This window comes from Acomys minous, assembly GCF_964271855.1.
Source record: "Acomys minous genome assembly, chromosome: 11".
Lineage (NCBI taxonomy): Eukaryota > Metazoa > Chordata > Mammalia > Rodentia > Muridae > Acomys > Acomys minous.
The window spans coordinates 15,067,486-15,078,661 of record NC_140492.1 but is presented as its reverse complement, the minus strand read 5'-3'; the positions used below and the strand labels follow the sequence as shown (position 1 = coordinate 15,078,661).

General features: G+C 36.1%; 1 protein-coding gene across 1 annotated transcript in view; it reads left to right on the top strand.

Annotated features, from left to right (window-relative positions):
• Positions 1–734: 734 nt before the first annotated feature.
• LOC311608612 (uncharacterized protein) overlaps positions 735–11,176 on the top strand; it is a 33,127-nt gene continuing 22,685 nt past the window's right edge. The window contains exons 1-2 of the mRNA XM_084801166.1: positions 735–851; positions 7,465–7,720. The gene's annotated coding sequence lies outside the window, so the exon portion shown is untranslated. The remainder of the gene's footprint in view (positions 852–7,464; positions 7,721–11,176) is intronic.

The following is an 11,176-nucleotide window of genomic DNA, read 5'->3' as shown; positions in this document are numbered from 1 at the left end:
CTCGAAGCTTCGAAGCGTCGGTGGATAGACACAAACCAACAGATGAGTTTGCCTCTGAGTGTATTTCATAGCCAAGCAGTCTACATTTTTTAAACATACATTTCAAAAGCAGGGGGGTTTGTGGTTACATTTTCCCACAGAAAAGATTCAAGGAAGTCAGTGAGCAATCAAGCATACACCGCACCGGTACAGAATGCAAAGTTATTGTGTTGTCATATTTTGAATTACAGCCTTAAATAAAACAATACAAGGTACAGAACACACATCAAAGATGTCATTGCTTCTAAATTACTGACTAGGAATCAATATGCATGAGCTCCCTTTGTCTAGGGTCAATGTTCTCTCCCTAACGAAACTTATGTCTAGCACCTGTGTGCCAAGACAGTTTTTTCTTCTTTTTCTTAGTTTCCTTTTCTGATATGTGAGCGCCACTTTTGGTGCTTTCTTTTAAAGCATTTTATTTCTTTGTAAGCCATAGTATAACTTGTTAACTAATGACTGATTCTCAATCATGTTTCTTTTAAAAAGTGGAAGTGAAACAGAACTATTCCAGCCCTTAACAGCCTCTGGCTGCAGTCTCGAGTTTAGGGTTGTCGCCTAGCAACCTGAGAAGTCCTGACATGGGAGTAAAGTAGAGTTAAGAAGAAAGAATGGATTCCAGCACAGTGAGAGAAAAGAGGTGTGATTCAATTTCTCCTGGCAGGAGCGTCAGTCCCAGTCCAGGAGACTCTCCCCTTTTTGGGGGTCATAGCCTCAGGCCTGTGTAGTATTTGTCACACAGACTCTGCTGGAGAGGTCATGACACATCAAGTCCTATCAAGATTCAGCACATCTTCTTCCTTTGTGGCCTGGTAAGGCAGCCGCACCGGGGGGTGGGGTGGGGGGGTGGGGCTATCAAAAACCAGGCAACTGAGTCCATGTCAGAGACAGTCCCTGCCCCCCTTACTAGGTGACCTACATCAAGCCTGAGCTGCCCATCAGCTATGTCTGTATAAGGGGCCCTAGACCCAGTCTATTCATGGTCCTTGGTTGGTGCTTCAATAGGGAGAAATACATTCATTGCTGTGGAACCCTGCTACTAAGGCTAAAGTCCCGAGTTTCTGAATAACCTCTGAGCTTGGTATAAGATAATGGACTCTCTCAGTGGGGTTCCCTCTTCACTTGATATGGGGAACCTCAGGTCCCCTAAGGACTGTTACATAACCCTCAAGGAGATTACAAGCCCACCTCTTTCTTTATAAGAAACTCCATCAGCAAGCACCTGGGGGGGGGGGATTCACAGTGTTACCCACCTAGTGCTAATACGATGTCTTGGTGTCTTGGCATTCGGCCAGTTACCTTTAAGTGTACCTGGAGAAGCTCCCCTACCCATAGGATAATTAAATACTGCTGTCCTCTCTTATAATAAAGGTGTCCTGTTACATGTAGCTTAAGTAGCCCTAGTATGCCTAGCCCCAGCAAATCAAGCACACTCACCCTTGAAACGCTTCCCACTGCCCAAGGTTTCTAATGTCCTTGATTCATGATATAAAGGCACACTTGCTCTCTCATGCCTCTCCTCCACCACACTGCCTGAGAATTGTCATTTATTCTGGGAAAGGAATTGGACCTCCTGTTTGGCAGCCACCCGTTCACCCACCATGAATGTCTACTGTTTACCAGCAGGTGGAATTGCCTCATCAGCCTTGGCCTATGTCCTGCTGGAATTGTGTCTCACCATACCTACCTTGCAGTCAGTTTGGGGCTTTCCCATGCACCCCTGCTGTTAAAATGGCAGCTTAACCAAAGAGCTGTAACGCTGTGCCATCATCACAAGCGTTTGGAACACCTGAGTTTCCACTGCTCTCTGGTATCAGCAATCTCATTTTAAAAGAGTTAATTTTTATCACTCCTGAGCTGCTCCTGACAGAGACATGGGATCTTTGATCTTGAGGTTCCTATGGTTGCCCTGGACCAGCCCATGGGAACTGGAAACCATGCTACCACCAGAAACAGAACTATAAGTTGCTCGGCATCCAAGAAACATTTAGAAAGCTGAGCATGAGCATCTTTTGGTGATAAGAAATGTTCCAACAGTTTGTGAAAAGTTTTTAAAAGAAATAAATATTAGCATACCTTACAAATCATGTATATATTACACAATTAGATGGAGTTCTTCACTTCTTGTGGTTTCAACTCAAAATTGAACAGAAACAGCATATTGGCACGAGAAGAGAAATAGTGTTTTCTAACATCTCAGGTTTCGCGAATTTTTGATGGATTATATAGCTTAAGATAATTAGTATTTTTTCTCAAAATCATTCTGCTGGAGTTGAAACATCAGTGTCCTTTTTGTCCATTCAGACAGTCAAAAATGTTTCCCTCCTAAGCAAAGTTATTAAATTCAGATTCAAAACTTATTTAGTCCGTTTAGTTATTTATTACACTGCAAATCTTCACTTTGAAGTCTCCACAATAAAATTCACAGCTTGTTCTTTGTCTTGGGACAGTTGATGACAGTTTATAACTTTTTAAATTACCAGATTTTTCTCATTTTTTGTGAATTTCATATGCTATATTTTGATGATATTTACTCTTCTTCCCAATGCTCCACCATCCATCCCTATTTTCTTACTCATCAACTCATGATTAAGCCTGTGAAGTTGGTGTTGACTTTATATTTCTGAATGTTAGGCTTTCCACTGGAGAATGGTCAATTCTTTAGGGCTGACTCCGCAATCTTCCCTCCCCAGCAGGAATCAGTTTTCAAAAGATCCTTTGCTAGAGATGGGACTTTGGGGCGACCTTCCTTCTCTTTGCTGTGATTTACTGGACTGATCTTGTGCAGCTAGTTCATGCTGTCTTAATTGCTGAGGACTCACAAGTGCAATTGTCCTGCTGTGTCTGGAAAACACTGGCTCCTTGATGTGGCATTCTCTTTGATCAGGGTCCTCTTTTGTGCAGGCAGCTTAAAACCAGGTTTATAGTAGTGAAAATACACTTGTTCTGATTAAATCTTTTATTTTTGATTCCTTCTAATAACAAAATTAAGTTAGAAAATGATGACACACTACTTAATAATATCGACAAAAATAATATTAATTATTGGTGTTGGTTAATGAAAACCTATTCTGAGGTTATAACTCTGATAAACACTTTACAAAAATACTTTTATCAAAATCAAAACCATTAATGATATGCTATCTTATCATCCATCAAACAGATGTAGAGACTGTGATAAAAATGGGCTACCATACTGAAAGAAGTATTTGAATCTAAAATTTGGTATATTATATCTCTTTAAGAAAAAAGTTTTAAAAAATTATCTTTCCCAAAATATCTATGAACTATTTGGAACAATTTCTTGCACATAAATGAGTTCTGAATGCTTATTACAATTCAGTTTGCTAATAATAGCTTATTGATCTTTGAAACATCTTAAATTATGTGACATCAGTACCTTTTCTGAATTGTAAAGGACTTAAATCTCGTCAGCAGTTTTGAGTTCAATTATAAAAATTATTTTCTGGTATACAAGTAAAACCCTTATAAATTTATCTTTCTGTCTTATCTCAAAGGGAAAAAGGATTTCTATAAATTATTTTGTGAATATGTCATTGTTTTCAGTGCCAGCTTAAGCAAAGTTTTTCATCCTTAAACAATGACTTTCAAGCTAACCAGCTTCAAACATTGATTACAATTATACATTCAAAGGAGTTGAAGTTATAATCTTAAAGAACTATCTTATTACAGTTTCCATTGCAGCATAATTTACACTATTCTAAAGATGGGAAGAGCCTAACTGTCTATAATAGCAAAAATAGATCAAGAAAATGTATGTGCATACAAAGAATACTATTTATACTGAGAGAGAGAGAGAGAGAGAGAGAGAGAGAGAGAGAGAGAGAGAGAGAGAGAGAGAGAGACAGAAAGTTTTCCAGAGGTGACATTTAAGGGGTAATTGAACAATATGATATTAAATTATACAAGCCAGATTGAGAAGAACAAATGAAGTACTAAAATATTCAAATGAGAATACAGAAATAGTAAAACTCCAGGCTGATTTGATGGCTCAATGGCTACAGCACTACACATATAGTGATGAAAATCAGATTTGGATCCACAGTACCTTTGATGAAGTAATGCAAAGCACTAACAAAATGCCAATAATTCCATTTCAGCGGGTAGAAAGAAGCCATCCTAAAGCAACCTGGCTCCTCAGACTAGTGTGTTGAAATGCATCTGGTTAACAAGGAGACCCTGAATCAATACTTGTGGTGGAAAGCAATTGAGACATCACGAGACATCAACCCTGGCAGCGGTACACACAGATACATACACACACACACACACACACACACACACACACACACACACACACACACAGACACACACAGACACACACACAGACACACACAGACACACACACAAACACACACGAGAGGGAGAGGGAGAGAGAGACAGAGAGAGAAAGTGGTGAGACCCTGCATATTCACATATGAATATAGATAACCATAATAATCATATAGATATACCACACACAGAAACAAAATAAGTAAATAAATGAATGAAGAAAGTAAAAATCAGAGTGACTATACAAATAGAGAAATGTTATGTTTCAGGAGCTGGTAGATAGAAAATTGAGACGCTTCAATTAAAAATAATAATATATTTAAAGAATGTGCTATACAAAAGTGTATACCAAATAAAAGACTAGAAGCTAATTTTTTCATAGTGGAAAATTATGTGTCACTCATTGTTATGATTTCAATTGAAATGTTGTTCACAAGATCATATTTGAACACTTGCCCCTCAACTGGTAGTGTGTCTGGGAAGGTTTCTGAACCATTCGGATCTCATCCCCCAACTCTGGCCTCTGCATCAGCTCTTAACTCCAGCTTCCTGTTTGAGTTCCTGTCCTGATTTCTCTAAATAATAAAAGTGAGGTGAAAGCATTATCCAAATAAACCCTTTCGTCCTCTAGATGCTCTGGCCATGATGTTTCAGCACAGCAAAGACAGGCCTGAGTAAGATCATGCATCCCCTAACATGAGAGACAATGACCTAGTGTGCGAACTGACATATGCTTGCCCTTTCTAAGTCATTTTAATTGGGATTGTTGAGCAAAATGAAGATAAAAAATAACAGAAGTAACTAATACAGTAGTTCTTACCATGATTAAAACCCAAATTTAAAATAGAAGTACAAATTGTGAAGATTTTGTGATAATACTAAAATATGTGAGAAATCTAAAAACATAAGAACATAGATTAAAGTAAGTTGTTTGGGTTACTATTGTAAACAGAAAGATGATTCTGTCAAAGACAGTGTTCACAAAAAATGGTGGAAAATCTGTAGCATTTTACGTAATATGCCTTTGTGCAAGCACAAGGACAAGTACACTGCTTAAACCATGCTTAAAGGGCATACAGTGAAGAACATCCCTTATCATGTATTAATATCTGCAGTTCTGTTACACACAAACACACACACATACACACACATATATATATATTTTTGAAATGTATAATTGAAAAGTAGTTGTGTTAGACTGAGTAGTGTTTGGGTGCCCATACAGATTTAAGGATTATAGCTTACTTTCTTAGGAATATATCCCTGTTTAAAATAACACAGGAAAACTAAACACAATAAAAATGTTTGAAAATATATATTCCCAGAACTGATAGGTTTATAAATTCTGAAAAAAAAATATTAATTTAATCTTTACAAGGAGAGTTTTATATTTGCTGACTTATCAGTTTTACAAATACTGATGAGTGATTTCATGATCTGAAGCTCATAAAACTTCTATGGCCTTACAACTCAAAGGACCTTGAGAACATACAGTTCAATATTTCTCAAACACCTTAAGCTTTAGAGCTGCAAGCCGTTACTCAAGGAAAAATAAACCATGCCAAAGCCAGGTAAAAGGTTCAGAGTAAAACACGGTCCTTAACAAACACAGCTTCACTTATAAGCAAGTATTCATTCTTGAATCCAGAAGAGGTTCCAAAATTGGCAACATCCTCATTTGAGAAATTAAATATGTATAGAGGAGAAAATTTGATAGGCTCTTTGTAGAATCAAAACCAAATGTAAATTGGCCATAACTGTACATACTCCAAAATAGACCCAGTGTCTGTGCTATTTTAAAAGGACTCCCTCCCCATACACACATAGGGGGACCCTCTTTCAAAGCACCACAATCTAGATTATATAAATCTGCAACATACTTAATAGTTGAAATGTAGTAAGTTGAGGAGATTTAATCAAGTAACCTAAGTATATTTGACTTCACCAATATGAATTGGTTTAAAGAAAGCAATTGAAAACTGTTGTCCTTAAGAAAAAAAAAAAAAAAAAAAAAAAAAAGAAAAAAGAAAAAGAAAAACATCAAATCTTTTGCCTTAATGATCTAGGAGCAGTAACGATAATATTTTAGGTTAATGAAAAACCAGATATCTCAAGATTTGTTGCCATTGACCTGCACTTTGCTTTAAAGAAGAGCTTTCACTGGAAGCTGCAAGAATCAAGACTTTCTCTGACTTTAGTCTTTCTCGGTGCTTCTGTGTATTTTTTTGTGAATATATTTTGACCAATGGAGTCTTGATAAGAAAACTGACATCCATACACTTTGGTAAAAAAAAAAACAACAAGGTATCCCGTGCTATACAATGATATTACTCTCTTTTGCAAAATAAATGGGCAACCAAATAAAAGTTTTATACCTATTTCCTGAATTATGTAACCAGTTCAAAGTGTTTATTTTACTACAGTCCCAACCCCTAAAGAATAAAGGCTTATGCAACAAATGTAAGTGACAGTGTATTTGTTTAAAATGTAGCTCACGGACCTTCTTACGAAAGGGAAATAGAATAGACAGTTACCTAGTGAGGGGGAACATGACAATCAAAAGTAAAAGGGAAGAAAGAGAAGATAAGGGAGGGATTACAGGGAAGGAGAGCTAAAACTACGGACATCTCAGGGTTATATGCAATCCTAACATAGTAGAAGCTTCCTAATACATGAACCAAGGCAATATAATTTAAATAGCTAAATAATGGTAGAGATGGAGCCACAAACGGACAGCTCTTGTTACCAAATGAAGCTTCGAGTTTCAGAAATAGGTTATATCTCATTGAGATGGTTGTCAATGAGTTTCCATGGTAACTCCCAAGCAACCTAAGCTGATGTCAATGCTACAAGTTGGTTTCCACAAATTTATGGTAAAGCTCTATTGCTAAAGACCAAACCCATACAAATGAATAAACACAGAGAATTCAAGCAGATATTGACCTAAAGAGCTCATAACCACTAACCAGTGTTCTTGGTACTAGAAGGAGCTCTGCACACTAACACAGAAGATATGTAAATACCAACCCAGACAAATGTGTTGATCTACAATGCCATCCTGCCTGCAAGACAAGCTAGGAGAATCACCCACAGACTTTCTGGGAGTAACCAGCCAATATCTAACTATTTCAGGCCACTCCGTAAGATGGAACTCATACCCAACAGAAACCATGGCAACATGAACAGAACATGCATGGATCTGTTCCAGATGGGATCACAAGTCTAAAGGGGGAAGACACAGATTTCCAGGACTAACTCAAAAGCTATCTACAATGATAAACATCCACAAAGGAACAATTAGTTCTCTCAGAAGCAGTGGAATTCAAACCACATGTAAAGACGAGCTCCACACCCAGCAGTAGATGACCAACCCAAAATACACTCATTGGTATGTTAAGAAGTTCTTTGTCTCATAACGCTTTATTGGCACATTTTTTGTTTGCTTATTTTCTGCTCTGGGTTTTGTTTGTTTGATTGATTGTTTGATTTTTAATGATATAGGTCCTGTGAATATATCATGGTTTCTGGAATTTTGCTTTTATAGAATTTCTTGTGTGTGAACATGTATGTCTCTCTGTCTATATGTGTTTCATGTGTATTTTCTTTGATTCTTTTTCTTTTTGTTTTATCCTATTTGGGTTTGTTCATTTTGTTATTTTTTTATTTTTTATTATTCTTTTTAGTGGCTATTTTCTAATGAGAGATTATTAAATCTACTCTCCAATTTAAGGCCTTAATTATTACTCACAAATAAGGTTATTTTTAATTCATTGGTATAGATTTTTGTTTATTGATGCAAAGTATGTTTAATTTTGATACATTCGTATAGAATTCAAATTTAAGATTAGGATACTTTTGATGACTTAGAAGATACAGGATTACTCAATTTGTTTACCTGATATTGATTTAAATTTGATCATTGGTAGCTATCAAGAATATTGTCCATTTCATTTAGGTTTTCAATTTTTGTTGCATATAGGCTTTTGAAGTAAGACCTAATGATTCTTTGGATTTCCTTGGTGTCTGTCGTTATGTCACCCTTTTCATTTCGGATTTTGTTGATTTGAATATTCTCTCTCTGGCTTTTAGTTAGTTTGGCTAAGGATATTTCTATCTCGTTGATTTTCTTAAAGAAAAAGCTCTTGGTTTTATTGATGTTTTGAGTTGTTCTCTTTTTTTCTTATTTATTGATTTCAGACCTGAGTTGGAGAGGACACACAGAAAGATATGAGGGGGGAGAGCAAAGCTGGGGAGAGTGGGGACAGAAGGACAAAAGGCTTGTAAAGAAAAGAGAAACTGTGGGAAGGGGTGTCTCTGTGACAAGCTGGAGACCTAAGTCAAGGGAGTCTCCAAAGGGACATGAAAGGGATTCTACGAAAGACTCCTAGTGGCAGGGCCCATAGATATTGAAGAGGACACTGTATAACTAGATGCATTACCTTTTGATGTCTTGTTAATAACAGTATACCAAGCCTTAATCTTTCTAGGAAATATACAGTGATTTGCTATTCTATACCCATGGAAAGTACACAAATTTATATATGTATGAAGGTATGATTTAGTGGGCTATGGGTTAGATATGTCTTTCCATGGCATATGCACAGGAGTTTAAAATCAACTTATAAATATAGTATATGATTTTCTTCTTCAGATACTAAAATTCAGATAACCTAACATGTGAATATATGATATTAACATCTTGCCTGTAAACATCACTTCAACCACTTAGAACCTTTCCTTAAAGATTTCTCACTTTTAAAACAATCTCTCTTTTTCTCTGAAGTATAATATAAACAGAATTAAGTGTCCTTATAGTAAGCATTCCAGGTGCTTAAATATTTAATGCTTTAGAATTAATGTCCTTAGAGTAATTGAGTCAGCATGTAAATATTTAATCCCCCTTCTGTAAGCTTCTAGAGTGTGCTTTCATTGTGGAATTGTAGAGCACTGCCATGGATAACTTGAAGCCTACTCAGTTCATTACAGCTACTAATCCTAGATCTACAAAACTGAAAATTGTGCTCTGAATTGCTTCCTCAGAGATAGCAACCCTGATAATCCACTGTTTATATTTTCTTACCACTATACTGCTAATGAATGTGGTAATTTTTGAGAAGAAGAAGGGGCTATTAGAGGAGAAATAACACAATCATTAATCACCCATTGTTGAAGCAATTAGTAGGTAAGCCCCTTAGGCTATTAACATAACGTAGAACATATATAAATTCATATATATATATATGTAATAAGGTAATGTATACATAAGTAATGAAGTTGTCTTTCATGAAATTACAGACATAAATGCTCTTTGAATCAACTCTAGGAATGTCTGTTCATCTGCCCACTGCCTCTTCATCGCCTAGTACTTGTCATTTCAAATACTTAGATAGTCTGCATCCAGGGAGTTTGGTGAAACTGCTTTAATGTTAATCAAAAAGAAATTAAAAAATGAACAACTTTAAGTCTCCTAAAATGTATGGTGCATTACGTGTCTAAATTTGGATAACAGCATAGAATATCTTATACCTGCAGGTGTCTGATATCTAGAGGGAAACAACAACAAAAAACGCTAAGTTTAAATATGAATAATTTAACCAAGAATAGCACTATGACTAGAATTTCCTCCCTGTTTTTGCTACTATTTTGCATTAGAGCATAAAAATGCTGAGTGTGTGGATTTTGTTATGACACTTAACTGTCTCTACTTTGCACTTGAAAAAGAACACTACAAAATCAAACACTATTAGAAAAGGCTACTTTTAAGAATGGCTAAGGGAAACTTTTACCCTTGCACATATAGTGCATCAGCAAATTTCTGCTGTGAAGATACATGTACTTTAATGAGGTTTGGAGGTCAGAGAATGTGCTTCAGGTAATATGCAAGAAGAAAAACAGGTTCAACCGGAGCATTCAAGATACAATAGCTATGAAAGAAAAATCATTCCATAGAGAGAAATAAAAATAGGATATGCCATGCTGCCTAGAAGACTGAAAGAAAAAAACATCAGCCGAGGACATGCATTTCAATGGACAAATACCACCCAATTTCCATTTCTTAAATATTACAAAAATTAGTGACTATAGTTGTTGCTCATTTGAATACTTAATTGGATATTTTCAACCACATGTCAGCATGAAAATCAGTGAAATGTATGTATATCTTTATTTCTTTTCATATTTTCATAAAGACATTTCAGCAAGAGTCACGGACGTACATTTATTCAAGAGTGACAGCTAGTGAATTTGAGCCTTACTCATTTAATGATTATTCTTATGTGTAATCTTTGAGGAAGGACAGTAAAATCAATGAATCTATAGACACTATTTTAGATATTAAGTAAGTTATTAGTATATTGATACAAGAAAATAATTATAATCAAGTAATGATAAAATGACTCTCCCAATTTCAATTTCATAGGATGAGCTCATTCAAGCTCAGAATGATGAGGTTGCTTTTCATTGACTCTCTTAATGTCCTCAGCCAAGTTGATGACTGACAATCTAATTTACCTTTATGAACAGTGACATCTCCCTTAGCTTAAAATTCACGTATTAAACATAAATTTTCTGTCCGGCTCAAAGGACTTATTTTGTTGGTGGTGACACTTTCTTCTGTGAGTTTGTTCTGAAAAACTACTGACACATTAATGTTAGGGTTGGTCTGGTGCTCTGCATTTTAATGGTAATTACTGCTCCTCAAGATCTGGTTGTCACCCAAATGAGCACATTCTCACAATACACCTCTCTTTGCTGTGTCAACTTTGCTCTAGATCATTCAAAGATAATCAGTTAATGAAGATGCTGAAGCCCTTGACTAGGCAGAATAGAGGTAGGTGGAGCTGAG